Raw genomic sequence first — 26938 nt, 5'->3', positions numbered from 1 at the left:
ATAAAGAGGGAGACACAGAGTCTGAGACAGGCTCCAGGCTGTGAGCTGTCAGCAGAGAGCCCGACTCAGGCCTCGAACTCACAGACTGTGAGATCATGACCTGAGCTGAAGTCAGCTGCTTAACTGACTGGGCTACCCAGGAGTCCCCAATAAAATTTTAAACAAGGAATGAAAACTCTCTTTTTCTATCCAACCCTTGTTCATGAAATGCAGGGTCTACCTTGGACACAGTACCACTGACAATACTGGGGCCCTGATAGTCCTTCCTAGGCCCCTAAACAAGTGATTCCATGCCAGAAGAGCAAGCTGAGAGGACCTCACGCTTCTATGCCTCCATCACTCAGTTCCCAAATGAGAGTGTCACTCAGGGAGAAGCTTGCTATTGTCCCTACTCCCAGCTTCAGAGCTCTGGCTCAGAGACTTTACATATGGGAAAAAGAACCCTTATAAAATAGATAGTGCCCACTCTCTTCCCAAAGGAACTGATTTCATTTGCAACAGATCGTGGATAAGTTTAAACTCCACTCAAAAACAGTGAAGGCTGTGCTAAAAGGCAAATGGAAGGATACATGTGGACCTAATAGAGTACATAGGAGCAACATTTCTATAAATAACTGGAATTAAGCTACTATAAATCTGAAACCAATTTTGATAAGATGTATATGGTAAACCCTAGAATGACTAAAGAATATATTTTTAAAACATAGTGAAAAAATCATTAATAAAATTAAATGATATATTAGAAAATGTTCAGTTAATAAAAATTAAGGTAGTAAATGAGGAACAGAGGAACAAACAAAATGTGGCATACATATAGAAAAAAAAGTAAAATTAAGATATGAAACCAAATACACCAATAATACTAAATATAAAAGGATTAAACAATAAAATTAAAGGCAGAGGTTGACAGATTAGACCTGCACTCCCAATTAAAGAGACGACACAATTATACCTCTACAGGAAACAAACGTCAGATTAAAAAAGACAAACACATTAAATTAAAAGAATGAAAAAATATACACCATGTGAACAGCAATCATAGGTAAGGTGGAATGGCTATCCTAATATCAGTTAAAATAGACTTTAAGAGTAAAAAAGTCAGAGATAAAGAGGCACATTTCATAACAAAAATGTCAATGCACAGGAATTTACAATAATTATAAGCATACATGCACCTCAGAATAATGTATCCAAATGCATGAAGCAAAATAGAAATGAAGGGAGAAATATTTAATTCAATAATGATAGTTGGAGGGGCGCCTGGGTGGCGCAGTCGGTTAAGCGTCCGACTTCAGCCAGGTCACGATCTCGCGGTCCGTGAGTTCGAGCCCCGCGTCTGGCTCTGGGCTGATGGCTCAGAGCCTGGAGCCTGTTTCCGATTCTGTGTCTCCCTCTCTCTCTGCCCCTCCCCCGTTCATGCTCTGTCTCTCTCTGTCCCAAAAATAAATAAACGTTGAAAAAAAAAATTAAAAAAAAATAATGATAGTTGGAGACTTCAATATCCCATTGTCAATAAAGGAGAGGATAAATAGACAGAAGCTCACAAAGATGCAGAATAATGGCACAGCACTATTAACCAACTAGACCTAACAGACATCTATGCAATATTCCAACTTAAAAAAACCAAATATACAATTCTTTCAAGTGCACATGGTATACCCAGAATAAAATGTTACATTTAAAAGAATAGTAGTCATACAAAGTAAATTCTCCAACAAAAATATAATTAACTTAGAAATCGATAAAATAAAAAAAATCAGTTTAAAAATAACTTAGAAAAAAATTAGGGAAACTCACAAACATGGAGAAGTTAAACAACACATTACTAAATAATTAATGGGTCAAAGAATAAGTAAAAAAGGAAGATATACAATTCTTTGAAGTAAATGAAAATAAAACACCACATACCAAAACATATAGGATGTAATGAAAGCAGTCTTCAGTGAGGAATTTATATGTATAAAATACCTACATTAAGAAAGAAAAAAAATCAAATCAATAAATTAACATGTTACCTTAAGACAATGGGAAAATAATAACAAACTAAACCTAAATCAATCATAAGAAATAAACTAATAAAGGTTACAGTAGAAATTCATGAAACAAATAATAGAAAAACAATAGTTATAAGTCAATAAAACCAAAGCTGTTTCTTCAAAAAGGTCAACAATATTGACCAATCTTTAGATAGAACAACTAACTTTAAAAAAGACAAGAATCAACTTGCTAGATTCATAAATAAAAGTGGAGGCATTTACCAATCTCCAGAAGAAAAATAAGATTATAAAGGAATATTATCGACAATCATACTCCAACAATTTATATAACTTAGATAAATTGGACAAATTCCTAAAAATAATACAAAATACGAACATTGGCTCAGAAGAAATAGGCAACATGAATAGAATTATATTAAGCAAAGAGATATAATCAGTAATGAAAAATCTACCCATAAAGAAAAACCCAGGTCCAGATGGCTTCAGCAATTAATTCTATCAAACTTTTAAAGAAAGATAAATTTCCACAAACTCATCCAAACAATAAAAAGGAACACTTATTCACTTCTTTTTATGAAGCCAGTGTTATCCTCAAAACCAGAAAAAGATATCATGAAAAGAAACCCTATATAACCCTATGAATGAACTTTATCAATACAGGTGCAAAACAAGCAAAACAAACAAACAAACAAAAAAACAAAAACAAAAAAATAAAACACTAGCAGATGGAATTCAACAATATATTAAAAGAATTGTATACCATGATCAAGTGAAATTTATATCAGGAATGCAAAGTTAGTTTAAAGTCCAAAAACCAATTAACATAATAAATTATAATGATGTAGAAAAAATATTTGATGAAATCTAACACCCTTTCATGCTAAAAGTGCTCAATAAACTAGGAATAGAAATGAACGTCCTTAACCTGATAAAGGACATCTATAAAAAACACACAGCTGATGTCATGCTTAGTAATGAAAGACTGGATGCTTAATAATGAAATATTTAATGATGAAAGACTGGAGGCTTTCCCCCTAATATCAGGAACAAGAAAAAAATGTTCACACTACTTCTGTTTAATAGTGTCCTAGAAGTTCTAGCCAGGGCAATTAGGCAATACATACTTACATACATACATGTGTGATATCTAGACTAGAAATGAAGAAGTAAAACTATTTCTATTCACAGATGACATTACCAAGTATTTAGAAAATCCTAAAAAACCTACTAAAAAACTACTATAACTGAGTTCAAAAAAGGTCACAAGATAAATGACTCATTTCATTCACAATACCATCAAAAAGAACAAAATATTCAGCTATTAATTTAACAAAACGAATGTAAAATTTATACTCTGAAAACTATAATACATTGTTGAATAAACTAAAGATGATCTAAATAAATGTAATCATATGCCATGTTCATTGATCAGAAGACTTAACATTGTTAAGATGGCAAATTGATTTGCAGATGTGACACAATCCATATTAGAATCCTATCTTACTTCTTTATAGAAATTAACAATTTGATTCTTAAATCTGTACGGAAGTTCAAGCAGCCTAGAACAGCCAAAACAATCCTGCAAAAAAGAGAAAAGCAGAAAGACACACACTTCACATTTTCAAAACTTACTACAAAGTAATCATAATCAAGACAGTGTGGTACTGGCATAAGTCTATACATAGAGCTCAATAGAATAGAATTGGGAGTCGAGAAATAAGCCTATATCTGTGATCAACTGATTTTTGACAAAGATGGCAAGACCATTCATTCAGGGAAAGAATAGTCTTTTTAACAAATAGTTCCAGGATAATTGGATATCCACACTCAAACGAATGACTTTAGACCTTTATCTCAAACAATAAACAAAAGTTAACTCAAAATGGATTGAAAACTTAAATATGAGATCCAAACCTATTAAACTCTTATGGGAAAACATTGGAGTAAATCGTCAAGATCTTGGATTTGGCAAAGGATTCTTAGTTATCACACAAAAAGCATGAGTAACAAAAGAGAAAATAAATACGACTTTACCAAAATTAAAACCTCTTATGGATAAAAAGACATCAATAAAGCCAAAAGAAAAATTTACAAAATAAGAGGAAATATCTGAAAATCATGTATCTGATAAGTGTCTTGAATCTAGAATATATTTTAGAAATCTCTTATAGGGGCGCCTGGGTGGCTCAGTCGGTTAAGCAACCGACTTTGGCTCAGGTCATGATCTCACGGTTTGTGGGTTCGAGCCCCGCATCGGGCTCTGTGCTGACAGCTTGGAGCCTGGAGCCCACTTCAGATTCTGTGTCTCCCTCTCTCTCTGCCCCTCCCCAACATGTGCTCTCTCTCTCTCTCTCTCTCTCTCTCTCTCTCTCAAAAATAATTATAAATAAATAAATAAATAAATAAATCTCTTATAACTCAATAGTGAGAAAAAATTGTCCAATTTTAAAACTCACAAAAAAGCTGATAGACTTTTTTCTCTAAATTTTTTCTAAATTTTAAATTTCTAAATACTAAAATTTTTCTAAATTTTTTTCTAAATTTTTTTCTAAATTTTTCTAAATTTCCAATAAGCATATAGAAAGATTCTCCATATTATTAGACATCAGGGAAATTAAAAACAAAGCCACATGAGATATGGCTTCACACACACTAGAATGTCTAGAATCAAAAAGTCATAACAATCAGTGTTGCTGAGGATGCAGAGGAAACAAAAACCTTACACACTGCTGGTGGGAATGGAAAATGGTACAGCAGTTTCGCAAAAGTCATTCAGTTCCTCAGATGATTTAATATAGAGTTTCCATATAACACAATAATTTTATTTCTAGGTATATGTTCAAGAGAAATGAGAATATAATACCCACACAAACACTTGTAAACGAGTTTTTATAGTAGCATTAGTCATAAAAGGTAAAAGGTAGAAACACCATAAATACTTATCAACAGACAGATGGATAAACAAATTTTGGTATATCCATACAATGGAATATTATTTGGCCAAAGAAAAGACTGAAGTACTAACATATGCTACAAAAGTAATGAATCTTGAAAATACTATGTTAAGTGAAATCAACTAGCCACAAAAGACCATCTGATTCAATTCATGTGAAAGTCCGGGATAGGAAAATCTATAGAGACATAAAGCAGATTAGTGGTTGGGGTTGCTGTAGGTGATGGTGAGAAATGATAGCTCAAGGGTATGGTATTTCTTTCTGAAGTGATAAAAATGTTCTAAAATTGGCTATGATGTTAGTTTTCTATATTTTTAAGCATATCTTAAAAATTGAATTTTACACTTTAAATTGGTGTATGCGACATGAATTATGTCTCAATAAAGCTTTTCAAAATTCCCAACTTCTAATCAGTAAATCTTTACAGATATAACCTACATAAACAAAAGGTCTTTGAGGTACTCAATAAGTTTTAAGAATGCAAAGAGTTCCTGCGAACAAATAATTTGAGAAGGACCTAAATACCAATGATCCCTGTAACACTTGGCCTGAGTTTTGTGCAAAATTTCATTACCACAAGCGTTTCAGCTGACCATTGTTCGAAACATGAAGCAATGGCAATTCATAGTCATGATTTTCAAAAGTAGAATTTTGAATTTTCACTTCCACGTCTGTCAGCAAAGTGTGATCATTTTCAATTGAGTTGAGAGTCACAGTTTCTGGCACCAGGATGTCCTCAACATGCTTTCTGATTTAAGGTAAAGACTTTTCTTCTCTGAATTGATATTTCCTCTTAAACAGTAAGAATGCTGAATTCAAAGTCTTCTAATACTCCTTGCTAGTTGTCACATGCTAAATAAATTATTGTTTTTGGGGATGCCTGGGTGGCTTAGTTGGCTAAGCGAACAACTCTCCATTTCAGCTCAGGTCAGGAGATTTACCACGCATGAGTCTCCACGCTGAGCCAGGAGCCTGCTTGGTACTCTCTCTCTCTTCCTCTCTTTCTGTTCCTCTCCACTCATGCTCTCTCTCTGTCTGCCAAAATAATAAATATTTATGAAGGAAGAAAAGAAAGAAAGAAAGAAAGAAAGAAAGAAAGAAAGAAAGAAAGAAAGAAAGAAAGAAAGAAGTTATGTTTCTAAAAGATAGGACTTTGAAAAGTGATCTCTCCAGATTTTCCCACAACCTCCATGTAATAAACATAGATCTAATAATATTAACTTTTAGTTCTATTATCTATTCATTAATTACTATTCATTGATCCCAAATTTAATTTACATAATGAAGATAAAATTTCTAGCTCCATATCCAACAGATTATTTTAGAATATAATTAAGTAAAAAGGTCATGGTAATCACAACTAAAATCTAATTTCTGCACCGAAGAAGGGAAAATTCATATTCATTCTGAAAAGAGTGACTCATTTAGTATTTTCTTAGCTGTTCATGTCAGATGAGGTCCTTCAAAATCCAATGGAGAAATATGCCATATGCATGTAAAATTACACTCAGGATAGTTTAAACAGAACATGGCTTAATTATAGGACTAGTTATGGAAAGATTATGATATAAATGCTTTCCATTTACTTGGTGCTTATTTAAATGTGTTCATGACCTGAAATGTATTCATAAAAACATATCATTTATTCACTGCAAGTTCTTAAACTAAGCATAAAATTTTTTCATTACCCATTATTTTATAACTGAAGATACAAAGATTAAAGAAGTGGCCTATGATGGTAAGGACAGTAGCCAAATCTGAACTAGCCCTAAGTTTCCTGAAACCAAGCTTTAATTTATGCTTCCTCTACAACACACAGAGCCATTTTTTTTACTAAAAAACTAAATTATAATACACAGTATATGTCTGAAATTATAGCTAGTAGAGACTTTCCCAAAAGTAACTTATAGGCTAAATTGATAGGCATAAGATAATGATGGCTCACTGAAGGGTTTGGGTTACATCTATAAACATTATTTTGCAAACAGACGTGCTTTAAATTTATGCTCTTATTAACTACTAATCTCTTAAAATTTAAGCAGAGACATTTTATTTTGGTTGTAATTGTCATTAAAAGAAAATAAGTCTGGGTGAATGACACATACATTGATATTCCTAGATATTCTTTAGAGTCAACATTTTTTTTAACATGGCAATACCAGTCATGAAAGAGTAGTATAGCACAATTAATTATGTGGCACTAATTATTCCTTTAAAATGAGTGTTGTCAAAAACATTTGGGAGCCATGGAATTTCAGTGCAGAATTTAATATGTATTAGCATTTTAAAGATTTCAATACATCTTGACTTCATAAATTATTTTACTTATATTCTTTATGTCAATATGTATTAGCATTTTAAAGATTTCAATACATCCTGACTTCATAAATTATTTTACTTATATTCTTTATGTCATAGTTATAAGACCCAGCACCAACTAGCTCCTGCCAACAATTATTGCCACACTTCTCCTTGCTAAAGTAGCAAGGATTGTATACATGGAACCCTTCCTATTCTCACTTTTGGCCAAAACACCAAAGGCCAAGTACATTCACATCCTGAAGTGAGATGTTAGACCATCCATGTGGGGTCTGTGCAGAGTGTAGTCTATCAGCCTAACTCAGCATCAGTGATCACAGTTCAAACTTACAAAGGAAAACTGGAGTTTTCAGTAGAAAGATCACTGGAGTGTTGAGACTTGCATTGCTGTCCTACAATTAGGGAGAGAAGCGAGGTGCGTCCAGAGAAACCAAAGACTTACTAAAAACTGCACCTGCCATTACATCTCCCATGAGATATGGAGGTAGAAGAAAGAATTGATAAGAAGATAACCATGCCACTCTGAACTGTTCAAACATGAGTCAGTCCAGAACTAGAAAAAGTGGTGGGCAGGACCCTAACCTGACTACCTTGAAGTTCCAGTTACTGCTCTGTGCTGGATCTTGTGATCTGAGTGACTGAGGTGAGACTTATGCTTCAGAGGAAGAAAAAAAGCTCTGGAACCTGTCTGAGTTTTCATTCAGGGGCAGCATAAGGATGACAATGAGAGAGGGTGTTGAAGAACTTGGGAAAAAGAAAACAATTGTTTTATGCTTTCACTCTAGAGTCCAGCTTCCTTGGTAAGACAGTTGAGTTTGTGAAGGAGGGGTTGTTTTCTTAGAGTGTTTATCTTACCATAGAAGGTACAGACTCCACTTCTCTCAATTCCTAATGCACCAATATGCTTTGAGTCTCAGGGTCATTGCAGCTCATCATTGGATTGGAAAACTTAATCTTCCTTTCCCTTCTTCCAATTCTTTGACTCATCAATTCCTGCTTGGCCTTTCCCTCTCAGCCTTACTATCATTCCTGTGGGAAGGACTTTATCCATCCTTCTTGTCCAATCTAGGTCAGATTACCCTGTTAATTCATCCATTCTTACAGTGCTCTGTGTTTTTCTTTCACAGTATTTATCAAGTATGTATCTGATTGTCAAAGGATTCTTGAACACATATTATACTGGTGTAGTAGACCAAGAGAAATGTCATAAATAATAAACATAATAGTGGGTAATCATTATTAATAATTATTGTTAATCATCATTACTAATTATTAATGCCCACATTAACTCTGCAGTAAAAACCTATAGGTAAAGTATTAATCATTAAATAAACATGAACCATGAGAAACTTTTTTTTTTTGCAAATAGACTAGAGAAGAATGGGGTTAGTGTGTATAGACAATGACAAAAGCAAATGAAAGAATTAAGTCTACATATGCACACATTCAAATAGTATCATTAGAAAGCACAGTTACTACTCACAATAATTATATTCAATTTCACCCCTTCTTGGCTCCTTCCAAAAGTTGCTGAAGTGATCTACATAAAACACAGATTGGGGCATGTCTCTACTTCTTAAAAACTATCCCTAGGTCCTTGGGCCCTTGCGAACTCCCTGACATGACAATGAATTTCCTTCACAGACTGGTTCCATGCCTCTTTTGTCCTCAACCTCTGTTACTATATTTAGTGTGTTTAAATATTATGAGATGAACACCACTGAACAATAACACTACTCCCATACTAATGATGACAATAATTCTAAATATTTGCATAATTATGTCCCCTATTATACTCTAACTGCAATTCAATGGATCCTTTTATTTTTATTTTTGTCTTTATTTTAGAGAAAGACAGATAGTGGGGGCAGGGCAGAGCGAGATGGGGGGGGAGGGGAGATAATCTCAAGCAGGCTCCATGCTAAGCATGAAGTTCAATGCTGGGCTTGATCCCATGACCCTGGGACCATGACATGAGCTGAAATCAAGAGTTGGGGTGCTTAACCAACTAAGCCACCTAGGTGCCCCTCAATGGATTACTTGTTAATATAACTTTTTTTTTCGAGACCCTCTGTAGATCTAATTTAACTTTCAAATATTGGGAACTGATGAAGAAAGTGGAAAGAAATTTGTCAAAAACAGATGGAGACCTCTTAATTTCCTATGTAGTTATGGTGGCTGTCCTACATACTCAGTTGCTTTCCTGAATAACTCTTCCCTCCATGGTGTTTCTTGCCCTAGAACCATGAATATGCCTGATATACCCTATGATGTAACCTCTTTTGGAGAGGTGAGAAATGGTTCCTTTAACCTGATTGATAAAGATGAATTTTAAGACTTCATCCTTGGCTTCATAAACCCTTCAGGAAATCTAATTGGAACTTTGATATAATAGTGTAATCTGACTCCAATAAATCCGGTCCTCAAAGGAAGGAGTATGATAAAACTCTAAAAAGAGATACTGCCTTCTCCAGGCCTATTTGGCTGTTAGATTAAAAATAAAAGTCAAATATACATTTAGTGTAAAGTTTTCCTTAATCCTCCCCACTAGTTTGTTCTTATAACATACTCATTGCTTTGTCATAGTTAACGAAAAACAGCACATAACTTTATTAAACTGGTGGTAATTAACTAGATGACATTCTATTTAGTTTTCTAAATAATTCCTGGCAATACTGACTCAAATTTACATATAATTATGCAAAACTGATAAATAATTCTGTTGTAGGAAATGAGAAAAAAATTGGTTAAAATTTGTTTTGTAATTTATTACTGATATAGTTGAGGAGAATTTATATCCCTTCCGAGCATTAGTATTCTTAGGTGCATACAGTAAAAATTATTATTTTAAAACAGGGCTTCTCCTTGTTGGCTCTATTGGTTCTCTGGGCCAGATAATTCTTGGTTGTGGGGAGCTAATAAGGGCCTTGAAGGATGATCAGCAGCATCCCTGACCTCTACCCACTGGAGGCCAGTAGCATTTCCCATAGTTGTAACAATGAAAAATGTCTCCCAACATTGCCAAAGGTCTCAGAGGGGAAAATTGCCCATAGTTGAGAACCATTGTTCTAAAGTGTTGCAGTGAAGGCTTGCTTGTCTACTTATCAATGAGAGTCTACCATTCATTAGACCTTGAGAAAGCATCGGTGAGTATACACAAACAAGGCCTCTGCCAGGATGGAATTTACAGTTCAGGGAGTTTAAAATCTACGATAAAAATATACACATCCAGCCCATGGCTGTCATACAGTGCATACTCAATAAGAATGTGCTAAGGAGCACCTGGGTGGCTCAGTTGGTTAAGCATCCAAGTCTTGGTTTCAGCTGGGGTCATGATCTCACAGTCTTGTGAGTCTGAGCATCAGGTCGGGCTGTGTGCTGACAGCATGTAGGCTGCCTGGGATTTTCTCTCTCTCTCTCTCTTTCTCTCTCTCTCTCTCTCCCTCTCTCTCTGTCCCTCCCTCCATAAATTACATTTAATTTAATATTTTGATTCCTAATGTTACAGAAAGCCCACTATGAAATATTAAATAAGGATGCATAGAATAGATGACAAAAATTCTCTTTCAGCCTTCAAATAGTGCATCATCTCCTAGGACACTAGGGTAAATATACAAATAATTACAATTCAAGGTAGAACATGGTAGATGCTGCATGAGATCTTCAAAGTGCCAAGAGAGTTCAAAGGTTGAAAAGCTGACATCAAGTTTGGGCAAAACAGGAAATGAAAAGTACAACTTCAGAGCACTTTTATGAAATTATATTTCAGAGAGTTGCTAAATGACCATGTTTCCTTCTTCTTATTAAGTTTAAGGTTTTTCCTATCACATAGATTGAAGGTAAAAGTGACTGTGTGTGTGTGTGTGTGTGTGATTTTTAAACTTATACTTTATTAAAAATTTTTATTTTTTTAATGTTTATTAATTTTTGAGAGAGAGAGAGAGAGAGAGCAAATGGAGGAGGAGCAGAGAGGGCAGAAGACACAGAAGCCAAAGCAAGCTCCAGGCTCTGAGCTGTCAGCACAGACCCCAACACTGGGCTTGAACTGTGAGATCATGACCTGAGCCGAAGTCGAATGCTTACCAGACTGAGCCACCAAGGCGCCCCTTATTAAATTTTTTTAAAGTTCAATTTATTTAAACTAAATAAATTCTAATTTAAAATAAGAAATTATATTTCCAAATTAAAATAATAAGTTAAAGTCTATTTCAAAACATACAATAGGCTAACTTGAATAGCTGTGATTTAAATGCACTCTGCTTTTCTGGTACTGGAGAATAATTTACAAAATGAAGTAGCTATAGATTATATTTGTAAAGTAGATCATTTTTTTTTCCCCTTTCACCTCACATCCTCTTAGGGGAACCATATCTCCCCTACTCTTAACCCATGTGGTTTACAGGGAGCTAATCTTACTCCCGGCATGAAAGTTAGATATATAATCCCAGATTAGCCCATTAGACTTTTTCATCCTCCTGACCTTAGCAGTAAGCTTAGAAGATCCCAAAAAGATGTAATCAAAGTTGATCCCATGACATTTGCTATAATTTTGGGAGAAATTGCTCCCTTCCTGGAGTTGGAATATGTCCAGAGAGTTGTCCTGGGAATAAAGCTCGGAAAGTAGAGACAAGAGCTAGAGAAAAACAGCCTCTTGATTTTATGTAGATGATAACGATCCTGGGTTTGTTATTGGCTGAATGGGAGTTATTCTTTGAACTGTCTAGTTATATAAAGTGATAAAGTCTCATTTTGGTTTGACTTGGGTTTCCAAATTTTGCAACTGAAAGAGTTCCAGTTAATAAATATCCTAATTACACTAAACATTTGTTTAAGTATGTCACTTTTCAATAAAATACAATGGCATGATTTTGATGAGACCCTTAACCTAAAAATAAAAAAATAAAAAAAATAAGAGCAAATAATATCTCCCAGTAAATCTTTGTTGAATGAAAGAACAAATGCCATCTGTGGATGAAAGAATGAAAAATAAATAAAGGAAACAACAGGCTTCTTAAACACTGTAAATCGTAATTAACAGAAATTCTTAGAACTACAGCCCTCTACATACTACATACAATATAAGAATTATGGATGTGTGTTCTCTCTGGTTTGCTTGTTTTCGACTGCATAATTCAGTTAATAAACTTACATGATATTTTTCACATTCTGCATGATAGTGATAATGATATGAACTGAAATGGCCACATTAGTTCTTTCTCAGCTTTTCTCATTTAAAATTCTTTGCAGGAAGAACAATCCTAGGCCTTTTAGGAACTGATTTATCATCCTTTCTCACATGTCAATAGGTTATCCTTGCTGAAAAAGGTCTTTCGATTGTTCCTTGCATTTGAATCCAAGTTAAGTCAAATAGCTTCTTCTGGTGATAGGCTGCTTACAACGTTGCTACAAGTCTGCAAAACACAGACTATGTATTCAGCATATTGGAAGCATTTCCATTTTTATATGTTGGAATTACATGGTAAAAAGCCAAAAAATAGCCAGAAAAGGATGTCAACTATCACCCGACCCTACTTCAGTGGGATAGATTCCATTCTAATGATAATAGATCAATCATTTATGGAACTCTTACCGTTTTTCAAGTTTTGTGCTGGGGGATAGGGCAAGAAAGGAGGTTAATAAAAATTGCAAAACACATTGTTCCAGTCCTCAAAGATGTTAAAAACTCCTGGAAGAGAAGAATTTGAGGGATATTTTGCCATTAGAATTACTTGATTAATTGTAGCTTGTTACTGCTGTGTCTCAAAGCTAGTAACTGGTGAGCATATTAAACAACAGAGAAACTGCCTTCCTCAAGCCTGGGAAGGAAAAATGGAAATTTTCCACATTTTGGCACTTAAAATTCTGCAAGATAGCCTGGCAAATTGAAGAATATAAAACGGCACTTCTGTTTTTACTCCCTCCCTCTCGCCCTCCTTTTCTGATATCCATCTATTCATTTCTTTATGTATTCAAGGCATTTTTGAAGCAACTAAGTGTTTGCAATGTGGTAGCCACTGTGATAAGTGCTAGAGATAGAAGCAAGAGCGAGCCCAGGAATTTATATTCAAGGAGGAATAATTTGACTGGTACAACAATTATACAACACAGAGACAACTAATTATACTACAAAATGCTACAGGCTACCATAGAGAGGTACACAAAAATATCATGCCAGCAGCAGGGAGTTAGTAACCAGATCGTGGGAAGATGAGGAGGTGGAGTAGAGGGGAAAGTGCTGAGGAAGACTTTAGACCACAATTCATATCTTAGTCAGGCTCTGAGGTCTTGAAAAATGGTCTGTGTGAATCCTAATAGAAGTTCAGAAAAAGGACAGGTCAGAACCTACTGGATGGATGAGATGGCATGTGAGCCAGCCTTTAAAGAAGGAGTGGACTACAGGCCACAGAAACAGGACAAGGGGAATTTCAGGCAAAGAGATCAAAAGAGTCAGGACAGGACCTTTTGTCCTAAAGGACAGGACCTTTAGGAGACAGCAGAATCTTCCTTTGGGCTAGGACATGGAGTTTGTGAAATGGAGTAGCAGAAACTGAAGACAAGGGTGCATGGGTGTAGCAGGTGGGCCTGTGAAGGGCATTCCATGTCTTTTGATGGAGTTCTCAAGGGCCATGGAGAGCTATGGAAACTTTTCAAGAAGTAGAGAGGCAGGTCCAGGTGTGTTTTATGTACAACAGCAACTTCAGTAGGAGTGAAGAAAGAGAAGGAACAGGGATGGGGGGACAAGCTTGTTGTATGCTCCAGGGAAAAGCTGATGGGAGCTTGGATGGAGTGATGAAGATGAGAGGAAGGGACCCCTTTGAGGATGAGATGGGAGGCCAGGACCTGGGACTGAATGAGTCTAGCAAGGGTGCAGAGAGTTCCAAGGTTTCTACCTTTGGCCGGTGGATGGACGATTTTGCAGTTAAAAGATATGGAGCCCCATTACAGAAGCACCATTGGGGTAGCAAAAGAGGAACATTGGATCACTCACAGTCTAGTTGTGACGAGCACAAAAGGACTTCAGGGCACACATCCACATTTAACTGGTATCTCAGAAAATTTGGCCTGAACATCCCAGGGCTACTTTCCTCAGTCTCCTCTCATAGGGTGTAAAATAGCATTTGCAGGCACCGACTTAGTTCTTAGAATTTACTCTAACAACCCTCCTCACTCATCAAAAACTCATTTAAATTGCTTTAGAGTAGATGTCAGAGTCCACCAGCTTGCCCCAGCCCATGTCCCCATCCGTTTGCTCTGCCTTTCTTGCTCTTCCAAGATCCTAGACGTGAAGCCAAGAATGAATGCCTTTGTCTCACACCGGCAAGTTAGAACACCCTCTGGTTCCCTGAGTATCTCAACTTCTCTCCCAGGAAGATGGTTAATAATTTATTTTGTACAGATGCCATCTAGAAAGCAGGCCTTGGTACATAAACATCTTCATCCAGTATTCGTGAAGGAGATCCAGAAGGAACCAAAGCGATAATCCACAGGCAGTTTCTCCACTGAGAATTCCAAGCTCCATTTCTTAAAGACTCTATTAAAGCTTTATGGGGCATTAGGTAGACTGATAGGTCAGAAGCATAAGTCTACTTTGAACCATTTCAAGCTATTGGTCAAATGTGAAAATTTTTATATTTTCAGAAAGCACCATTTTATTTATTTTTCTATTCTCTGCACATATATAATTTTACCATACCTATATGCCTATTTAATGGTGGAACGGGCACCCAGGGGGTAAAAGGTAGTGATAAGCACTCAAAACACACATATATACATTATATATAATATGTATGTGCACATATGTGTATATATATACAAATATGTATAAATATGTCTAAAACATATATCTGTATATCCCAGAGAATATTACCTGAAACATCATAAGAGTGGAATAAATATTAGTGATGAAACTCAATAGTTCATAGGATCAGCTCTGATTAGATTATACTAATTTTGAAAGTGATACGTTGCTAGGATTGTAGTGTTGGGCACTTTTTCTCACTATATATACTTAATCAGCATTTCATCCAAGTGAGCGTAAACACCAGAAGTTAAACATCCAAATTACACAGTTTTGACAGTCTTTTCATCATTTATTTTAGACTGCCTGATATCTGCCTCTCAGTTGATGCATTCTCAAAATTCAAGGCATATTGTCAGACTCTTGGAAGACTGTCCAGCTTGCAGTACATCACCCATTATTTTATGAAGTGATGCTGTTTACTTCTTACATTTGAAAAAGTCACCCGAAATAAAGGAAATTACAATACCTTTCAAAAAATATTTCATAGCATGTAGGCTACCTGAGTCCATTTTTCATAACTCAGACAAAATTTATACCCTTCCCTGCCCTTAACATCCTCAATGAGAAGATTTAAGATTATTTGATAACCAGCTAGTATTTATGGCCACCTGATGGAGACTATAGAGTCCCCCTTAAAGCCGTGGCTTTAAGGCTGTGTGAACAGCCCCCTTAAAGCCATGGCTAAGTTGTGTGAACTCACCTTAGGTCATAGAGGTCATTAATCCATCCAGGATTTTAAATGAATAAGGATCGTGCCTAAGGCCAAAAACCCTACACTGTTTTAGTTACTTACCAACAAAAGGGCCTGGACAGCAGGAAACATCGTTCCAGTTTATGAGTTTTTATTGGTCCTCCCCTAATCCCAAAATGAGAAGCAATTTCTTGACATATTCATTATGATATGGAGAAGACAAGTTTTTATAAGCTGGACACACTATTGTATAACATAGACCTTTGTAATCTTATATTTTAAGCATTAAAATATTGTTCTATTATTCTAGATGATCAAACACACTTATAATGTACATCTTTTTCTGATACATATTTTTGACTGATCTATGAGATATCTGGTATTGAGTCAGGAACACAACTCCCAATGTTAATACTATTTGATAAGGAGGGGAGGGTGGGCAATGAGATTATGATCTGATGTGTAGCCCAGGAATTAGGTATATAAAAATGAGAGAATTTCTACTATAGAAAAATAATAAGTTTTTAAATAACCTGTATGACTCTCCTTAGACAGATGTCTAAATATAGTTGGATTATTACAGACATCTGAAAAATTCAAAGAAAATCTGAAGTTGAAAAATACATTCTACCCACCTGACTTTTTATTCAGTTGAATAAACAGAACATACCAAGTTTCAAAGTGTCTGTGGAGTTAAAGTATTTATAGAATATAAAATAAGAAAAAGCAAAATAAATGGTTTTTGAGGTATGCACTTAGCTACAGGTGATAAACAAATTATCAGTATTCTGTACAACAAGACAATAATATATTTATATGCTAAATGCATTTAGATGTGACAAAAATTACTCTCAATGGCATTGTGCTGCCTATATAAAAATACAATGTTACAAAACATTTCAGACCTTTAATTATGTTCATTGACACTAACACTGCAATTGCTCTGCCATGGAGACTAAAGGGAGAGGCAAATGAACAGATGGACAGAATCTCCTCTATTCTGTGTTCTACTGGCTGCTGTTCAGTGAATAGTAGTACGCTAATAAAGTGCTCAGAGGACTTCTGCCTCCATCTGCTCTTAATAAAAATAAATGAGGCTCTGAAGCAAGCACAGACTTTGGAGTTCTTGTGTGGAACCCCTCAATAGAGCATGAGGAAGTGAATGCGTTGATCTAAGACTACTGCTTACAGGTTGTGACAGCCCCACAATTTCAGTGGCCCTTATCTCCCAACTCCAGGTCCCTGAGAAGCACTCCTTTTTTTTTTTCTTTGGCTATTTATCATGAGAAATTATCATGCTTGGACAACTTTAATAGCCTCTTAGCCCCATTGTTCCATGGCAAGTAATGAAATTAGATTAGTGCTGTTCAGTCTAGTTATTGGGGACTTTATGATTCTCTCATGTTTGGGGAAATAAATGTTTATGAAGTTTCTCTTATAGTCCACAAGTGTGCAGCAAACATCATTAATAGTGTTCGTCTTGCGCCTCTGTTATGAGGTTTCAACTGCAGCCTTCCTGCTACGTCTCCCATTATGGCAGGAAACATACATATGAAGAAAGACAGAAACAGCAGTTTCTGCATTACACCAGGTCAGAAATTTAGGGCAGGGGTTATAGATTTCCTTCTTCTGAAGAAGGTTCGGAATTGCCATCGTATATAGGGCATTGATGTCTCCTTAATTTTTATCCAGCAAAAAGGGGGAATGAAAGTGGGGTAAAAAGCATTGCTCCAAAATAAACTGATTAAATTTGTTTTTGTTTTTGTTTTTGTTTTTGTTTTTTTAAAGCCATAAAGTATTTGGGGCAATTTCTGTTTTAGAGTTGCTGCTTTTAAATGTTCTATCTCCAGGGGCACCTGGATGGCTCAGTTAGTTAAGCATCTGACTCCTGATTTCAGCTCAGGTCATGATCTCTTGAGTTCGTGGGATTGAGCCTCACAACAGGCTCTGTGCTGACAGTATGGACACTGCGGGCTCTGCTTGGGATTCTCTCTCTCTGTCTCTCTCTGCCCCTCCTCTGCTTGGGTTCTCTCTCTCTTTCTCTCAAAATAAACAAACTAAAAAAAACAATAATAATAAATGTTCTATCACCCAGGGATCATCCATGGAGGTTGATAAAGACTTGCAAAGATGCTTTTATGGGGATCCAAAGGTAGGAACTTCTGTTATTCAATAGGGACAATAGTCCTTCAGTTAGTATTCATCTGAATTAGTGCTGAATTAGTATAAAAGCAGAATAAGTGGGTAGAAGTTACAGAAAAAATAGTTGTAAGTTTCTGAGAGATACCTGAGCTAATAAGTTTCCTGTATTTGGGATAATCTAATGGAGTCAGTATTCACACAGAGAGTAGTGGAATGATGAGCTCTGTAAAATTAGAATGTGTTGAAGATAAAGTCTGAATCAACACAGCTGGGTGTTTCAATACATTGGGAAGGTGTTGACTCCAATTAGGGCTCAGATTTCACTCAGAAGGTAGAAAACTAGTAACTGTCTGTGATTAGGAGTCTAATGTGGTCTATTCATGTAATAAGAATGTGTTAAGGCCCATGATGTGTTATACCTACATTAGGGTAGGTATTGAATGTACAGATGTAAACATAATTATATTCATCACTTTCTCTCTCTCTCTCATCTACTTACTTATGTTTCTATATATTCAATGATTGTGATCTATCAATGGTCTAACTATATGCATACCCACAGCATCTATTCCTATGCAGATCCATGGAATCAGTAATAGGATACACAAATACAGAAGGCTGCCTTAATTGCTACTGGGAATCATCTTGATACCTGAGAGAAGTCATGCTAAAGTCAAAGTTAATTCATATGGAATGGCACATCATATAAAGGATTAAACCATTGTAAGTAGTGTTTTTGGTTAGAGCTGACAGAATCCTAACTGACATAACTGGTAAAGTAAAAGATGATTTTGGTGGCTTTAAAAAAATGCTTATTAATTTTTGAGAGACAGAGACAGAGAGAGAGAGAGAGAGAGAGAATGTTCAGAGGAAGAGCAGAGAGAGAGGGAAAGAGAGAATATGAAGCAGGATCCACACTGTCAGCACAAAGCCCGATGTGGGGCTTGAATCCACAAACCATGGTATCATGACCTAAACTGAAGTTGGATGCTTAATGAACTGAGCCACCCAGGTACCCCCAACTAGTTTTGATTTGTTAGCATGGAGAGAAGAAACAACTAGGGACTGAAAAGCAACACTTAAATCGCATCCTCACATTTTGATATGCTTCAGGACACCCTTTATTATAGGCAGGATAAAGGAATTAAGAAAAAAAGAGAGGTGCCTCGGTGGCTCAGTCCATTAGCATCTGACTGGCACAGGTCATGATCTCATGGTTAGTGGGTTCCAGCCCCACCTCGGGCTCTGTGCTGACAGCTCAGAGCCTGGAGCATGCTTCAGATTCTGTGTTTCCCTCTCTCTCTGCCTCTCTCCTGCTTGTGCTCTCTCTCTCTCTCTCTCTCAAAAATAAATAAAAATAAAAAAAAATAAAAAGAAATTATAGGTGAGCAATTGGAAAATTGCCAAGAGTTTCAATACAAAGTGGTGATTGTGAAAAATTTTAGCAAAGGAGATAAAACATTTTCCCCTAACTTACTAAAGGATTTTTAAAAAATATTTTTTTAAGTTTATTTATTTATTTTGAGAGAGAAGACAGAGTGAGAGAGTGAGTGCATGCCAGCAGGAGAGAGAAAATCCTAACCAGGCTCCACGCTGTCAGTGCAGAGCCCCACTTGGGGCTCAGTTCCACAAACTGTGAGATCATGACCTGAGTTGAAATCAAGAGTTGGACATTCAATGGACTGAGCCACCCAGGCACCCCACTAAAGGTTTTTTTTTTTAAGGCATTCTCTTTCTTCTTGTTATTCTTTGTAGGAAGGCAAAAAGAGAGAACATGAGAATGAAAATGGAGAAGAAGGAAGCATGATAGAGGGAAGCAGTGACCATTTTTGGTGAAGACAAGGCCCCCCAGACGTTTGTGTTCTGGACTTTCCACCCAGCCCAATTTCCCCTAGTCACATGGCAGTCATGTATCCTCTAATACCCAAATCCCAGGAATTCTCAGAGACTCTGGTGAGATGCCCTCTATTAGATGCTAAGGAAGGAGAGCTGTTGTTGCATGGAGGACTGGGTTTGCACACCAACTTGACTCCAGTGGGAACTCAGATCCATAGGATCAATACTTCCTTATAGAGAAATAAAAAAACTCACTTGGTTTTCAAAATAACCAACCATGCTATTTCAACCTTGCATTCCTAACAAAAAGGAAAAAAAACTGTTTAATTCTCGATGGCTTTAGGGTTAACTACACTACTGGATCACCCTATTGGTATGTATGTGTGCTAGTTGTATGCACCAAGACTAATATATAAGCCCATATTTTATAAGGTTACCATTCAGGTATGTGTGTTTTACCTTATTAACCCTATGATGTTTTTCAGATACAGACTAACTTCTTTTGCAAAGAATGCAATAACCAACAAGCTACTATATTATATACATATATTTAAAAAGTAGAATGAGGGGCACCTGGGTGGCTCAGTCAATTGAGTGACTGACTTCGGCTGAGGTCATGATCTCACCGCTCATGAGTTCAAGCCCTGTGTCGGGCTCTGTGGTGACAGCTTGGAGCCTGGAGCCTGCTTCGGATTCTGTATGTGTCTCTCTCTCTGCCCCTAACCCACTCGCATTCTGTCTCCGTCTCTCTCAAAAATAAATAAATAAATAAATAAATAAATAAATAAATAAACAAACATTAAAAAAATTAAAAAGTAGAATGAAATTAGTTTCCAACTCTCTCATGTCTCAGATATGTGATCTCTAGCAGGTCACATATTCTTGCAAAATTTGAGATTCTTCATTCACAAAAGAGAGATAATACTAACTCCTTCCAGAAATAAAAAAAGAATGGCAAGCCAATGCCAGAAGTCTGAAATATGTTCTGCAAAAGCATACTGCAGTACATAAAAGCTTGGATTTGGAGTCAGACAAACCAAGTCATACAGTGGAATAACTAGCAATTTATTTAGCAGTCCTAGGTTAGTTTCTTCAGCCCTAAAAAGAGGTAAATGGTACCTGAATTGTAGAATTATTATGAAGATTTGATGAAGTGAATACTAAAAATGCCTAGTATAGTGCCAACGTATATAAAAGCATGATGAATGGTCACAATCATTGATGGGATTCTCTCAGTTAACTTTTATAATGCCTAAACAAAAGGTTGGAAATACTTGGGAAAATCAATCCCCAGAACATTTAGGATAACACGTTTCCTACAGCTTAGAGATATGTAATTTGAAACAGCTGAGATAGCAAAGCACGGAAATTGAAAATAAATTCTTGGCAGGCTTGTCGTTAGGACCTAATTATAAGTTCTCAATATGGCACCAAGGCCTGGAAGGAAGATGAGGGAAAGGAGGCTCTGCATATGCTTGATAGCAGACTTCTACCCTGAAATCCCTCAAGCATCCCAAAGCTGGTATTTATGTGTAAATAGTTAACTGGGAGTATATAGGAAAAGTATAATCCCTGTAAAATTTTGTATTTCAGAAATCATCCAGCCATGAAAAATCCCACAAAGGTGACATATTGATTATTTTCCCATTATGCTACCAAATAAATAAAAAGTCTATTATTTAATGAATATTCTTTGGATTGAATACCAAATTGTTCTCATTTTCTGTAGTACTATGACTGAATTGTACATTAGGTTTCCTACCTTGAGTGCGCAGGAATGGTCTGTAACATCAGATCAGTAGGATGGAGACATGTAGACATATACACATAATATTTCTTAAATACAGGCTTCCTCAGGAAATACCTGGCTGTGAATGTAGAATGAGTTAGAGAAGATCGCATACATGAAGTTGGCTAAGAAAATGCATTTCTCATTCACTCATTTGATATCATTGGTATACATAATAGATTGATATTTAAGAATATTATCCTGGGACTTTCAAAGACATGGGATAGAACTCCAGCTTTACCTTGCACTACCTGAGCAAACCTAGGCAAGTTATTTAACCTGCAAATCTCAGTTTTCTTATCTGTAAAATGAGGATAATAAAACCTGCACTATAGAGTTTTTGCTGTGAATATCAAAATAAATGATATAATCCATGCACTCAGCATGGTACTGGCATAGAAAAATCATTTAATAATAAATGCTCATTATAATTCTAATGACCTTTTTCCAAAGAAAAACATTCTTTCTCAAGCTTGGGTCTTTTAAAATCATATATATATATACACACATATATATATGTATTCACATATATACACACACATATATATATGTGTATATATATATATTTATATTGGCTTATTGGTTTTAGTTCAGAATATATATATATATATATATATACACACATATATATATACATATGGTTTTAGTTCAGAATATATATATATATACACACATATATATACATATATATATATATTCTGAACTAAAACCAATAAGCCAATATAAATATATATATATATATATATATATATACACACACACACACACACACACACACACACACACATTTTTTTTTCCCAAAGAAAAACATTCTTTCTCAAGCTTGGGTCTTTTAAAATCATATATACATACATATATATGTATGTATATATGATTATTTTTCCCCTTTACTATTTTGTGACATATTACATACATTCCAAATACCTGAAAGAATTTAAAGGTGAATAACTGACTTTAGGTAAGAACAAAATAAATGGCCAAAGATTGAAAATTAAGCACATCAATAGATAGTAAGGCAGCTGGAAGACAGAACAAGGGAGGGGAATGGAGATGGGCCAGATCGTTCTACTTGTACATAAATGGGACTGAGAAATCACGTCTAAAGATAGTATAAGGGCAATGTGTATAGGACAAAACTACTAATGTAAAATGAAATGGTTTATTGGTTTTAGTTCAGAACTTCCTCCTAAGGGCAGACAGCTAAGTCCATATGGGCATTTCCTCTTATTCTAGCTGAAGAAGACCTTTCTCTCTTAAACAGGAAATGAACATTGATCTATCACATGGCTATGAAGGTAACCAGCAACATTAATTTCTAAAGATCCTGCCTGGTTTGAGGATAAAGAAGACCTACCTAACAATGTTTTCTCTGAAAAAAATTAATCCACAGTGAATAAAGGAAATTTGAATAAATAGTATGAATGAGTCTAGCTCTAATATAGATTACAAGCAATGCATAGGAATGAACATGCCCTGTTGTGGGAAGTTGAGATAATGTAATTCGGGGTGTATGGGTATTAGTAGAGATGACCCATGGAACAGTTGTCACATATATGCAGAAATAATGTGAACAAATTAGGGATAGTAGATTCTGGGTCCTGGTGACCTGTCTCTTTAACATCCACAATTTAACCATTTAACATCCACATCCACACACACACTATACCTATTGTCTCTGGAGGTTCTGAGCACTAAGGAGGAGGTTCGCAAGATAGATATTTCTAAGTGTCTTAGCCTCAAGTCCTCAGGTTATCCCTAGCTGCTCCTGATAATAACTTGATACTGTTCTATAGATCAATGCTACTTTAAGTACAGATCCACCAATCACTTGCTACTTGTCTTTGACAGGAAGAAGCTCCAGTGAGAAGGTAAGTCAACATCATCACTAAGCACACTACTTAGTTCAACTGACATTTTTCCTGATGACAGAGGAAGTCATATATATATATATATATATATATATATATAGCACTGATTTCAATTTTGACTCAAGTATTTTATCTGGTAGTAGGCCAGCAACAGTTTAAGGACCAGCACTTTGAATAGCAAAACACTAGATTATTTAAGCAGAAGTCAGAGAAAAAATAGATTTGAGGATAAATGATCCACATTGTTATTTATGAAGATTTGGGGAATGGTACAAAATGAACAGTATGGGATAAAACAAGTCTAACCTTTGATCGCTTTTTAGTCTCAAGAAAGCAATCAAGAAGGAATGAACACTAGGAGCTCAAGCATGGAAGTTATATTCTGATCATTTACTATAAGCTGCACAGTATACTTGGCAATGTACTTGTATCATTTGTTTTGAAAAAATACCTATCGGCCTCCAAATGAATTAGAGATTCTGGTAAAATGCCACTTAACATATTATCTTTGGATATTTCTCAATTTCTTCAAATAAAATGAATCACACCATCCTATACACTCTTCATTGATCTATCTCTCTCCTACTCAAACATTAAAAATTCATGCAATTCTTTTGTTCACCAAAACATTAATGGAGTCATGACTGTATGCCAGGTTCATTGTATGCTGAGCACATATATAAAAACAGATAACTAGTTATCACAACTCTCATGACCTAACAATTTATTAGGTAATGTCCATGTGTAAAAGAAAAGTTAGTTTGAAAACCAGTCTTTTGAAAATAGAATTGACTTTCCCCCATGCAGAGATTGTTGAACACATTTTTACATCCGATTCTATATTAGTCAGAATGCCTTGTTAAAAAGAGAGAAGAAGAAGGAGGAGGAGTAGCAGGGGGAGAAGGAGGAGGAGGAGGGGGAGAAGGAGGAGGAGGAAGGGAGGAGGAGGAGGGGAAACAAGGTCAAGTGCATTTAAACAAAAAGGAAATTTATTGTTTCATATAATGCATTGGCCAGTGTTGGTCTAACCTTCGTGAAGGCAGGATTCACGGTGCAAAGGATGCCTTCAAAGCAATTGCTTCCTCTTCATCCTTCTTATATGTAATTGACTTCATTTCCCCATCAGGCTTTTCCAATTGCTATATAAAATGACAGGTAACACCACCAGATAAATATACTCCCAGTTAAGAAAAGCAACCGCAAAGCACCTTTCTCTCTCCTAGAAGTCACATACAATCTCAGGAAAAGATCTAAATAGATTTGTTTGGTTCATAAGCCCATCTCTGGATCGTCACTGTAGACAAGGATAGGGAGACTCTGACTGGACAGCCAGTTATATAGCTCTACTCCTTGGTAGCAGAGTGTAAAGGGAGAGAGTGGGAATTGGAGAGTAGAGACTATTATTAGCAGCCTTGAAGCTATGTAATTGTGAATTTGTCCTCAAAGTCAACCAAAGTAGATATCATAGATTTACTTTAATCTTGCTTTTATTATTTTTATAAGGTAACAAGTTATTATTATTGTATATAAAAATAAACATCTATGTATTCTTGGATATCTTATTTGTTTACAACTTTATTTTTGACACTATACCTATTAACATCCCAAGGAATTCATGTTAAATGGTCACTGAGCCAACCAGATATCCCTTTACAGATAAATAATTAAAGCTGAAAGGAATAGCCATATTTCTTTGATTTTTAAGACATTTTAATTTTTACAAGTTTAGCATTTCAGAAATTTCACTTTACAATTGATAATGTGCTAAGGTTTGTCAGGGTTTTTTTCTTTCTCAGTGGCACATGATATAATGGTGCACCTTACCTTTAATGGTGTCTTTGGTGAGATAAAATTCACTAAATACCTTGCCCAAGGTCCTGATAAGAGCAGAGCTAAGAGACAGAGCCTGGGGCATGACATGGGATTTGTGACTTTCATCCAGTGCTCCTTCAATCTCCCTACTGTGGGAAGCAATGCCATTTGATAAATGCTTTTTGCCAGAAGCTAGGTTCTTGCTAAGAGCTAATGCTGACAGGGTATTACCCTAAAAGACCTGCAACCCCATGCCTGAAGCTTGGCAGGTTTAAGTGTATTTTTTGTTCTTTGAGATTTTAGGTGAGGTGAATTTACTTAAAAAAAAAATGCTATTAACTGACTATCAATGTCTGTACTTGAAATCTCAAGTATACATCCTTATGCCTTCCACTGGCAAATGATTTCTATTCTTCTGGCTCATTCCTTTTGGAAACCACTGCATTTTCTTCTCCAGAAAGGACCATTTAAATAAAATGCTGTTGTGTTCTGTTCTGTTGACTGTCAGTATATTCTTTGGTACCTTTTGACAAGTTTTCAAGAGGGCCTCAATTTGGGTGTTACACATCCAAATGGATCCAATCAATATCCAAATTGCTTAAGTGACAAGTGAACATAGAAACTTGTTTGCGAATAAACACGATAATTAATGACAATCAATGGGACAGTTTCGGTCAAGTAAATCTTAAGAGTATAGCATTTACTAATAAGCATTTGTCAAACTGTATTGCTCAGCAAACTAGCTTACTTTAGGGAGTTATTAGCAACCTGGTTTTAACAAAACCATTGTCCAAAGAAAGCAAACATAAAATATAGCTTCCCAGGAATGTTAAGAAAATGGTGCCTGCTTCAAAGACATAACTATAGAATTAATGACAGACCCATTAATACGCATCCATTCTTCTTAAAGGTAGGGTGCATACATAACACTCATCAGCTTAGAGGAAAGAAAAAAAAAATCCATTTTCCTTGCTCTTTTCTATCACCAAAATCAATATAAGTACCAGCCTTAACAGTTTTTGCAATATGTATCTTTACAGACCACAGTGTTTAGAACTGTGGGCCCAAAAGATGCTTTAAAATAAAGACGGTACAGAAATGAACTGTGTTTGATAAATTCAATTGATTCTAATTGGGTTTAATTAGAAATCAGCAAGACACCGAAATAAAATTATCCAAGAATTTTTTTTTTCCATAATGAAAGACACTTATGTGTTTTTCTTAAACACGTCTATTTTGTTTCTAATGGATGTTCACCATAAGAATAAATTCCAGCTCTTTGATTGAAGTCCTTTTTTGAAAAAGTCTTTTCACATTTATGATAGGTTTTTTTTCAGTTGGTACTTTAAGGAACAATTTGTTTTTCACATCTCTAATGTTAGCAGAGGATTTTAAATTTGAATATTTGATTTAGTAAAACTAATCTCCCCTAATATTAGACATCAGAAAAGAACTCTCTGAGTCCAAATGTACTTTTCAAATTTTTTACAAAGACAAAGCAGTGACTGACAATTACTATCATAATTATTCAAAAGCAATAAAGGTTTCCTTTTGGTTCCTTTTTGTCTAAGAGTTGGTGTTTTTCATGCAAAATGTGTATTTAGTTATTATGTTTAAGTAGCCCTATATCAATGATAACTTCATTCTCAACAAAAAAAACCTGAGACACAAATTCTGGCCACAAGATAGAGTGTTGGCTAGGGATCAGTCGGTCTACATACAGAATATT

This window comes from Prionailurus bengalensis, chromosome A2 (assembly GCF_016509475.1).
Source record: "Prionailurus bengalensis isolate Pbe53 chromosome A2, Fcat_Pben_1.1_paternal_pri, whole genome shotgun sequence".
Taxonomy (NCBI): domain Eukaryota; kingdom Metazoa; phylum Chordata; class Mammalia; order Carnivora; family Felidae; genus Prionailurus; species Prionailurus bengalensis.
Note: the sequence above shows the minus strand (reverse complement) of the source record.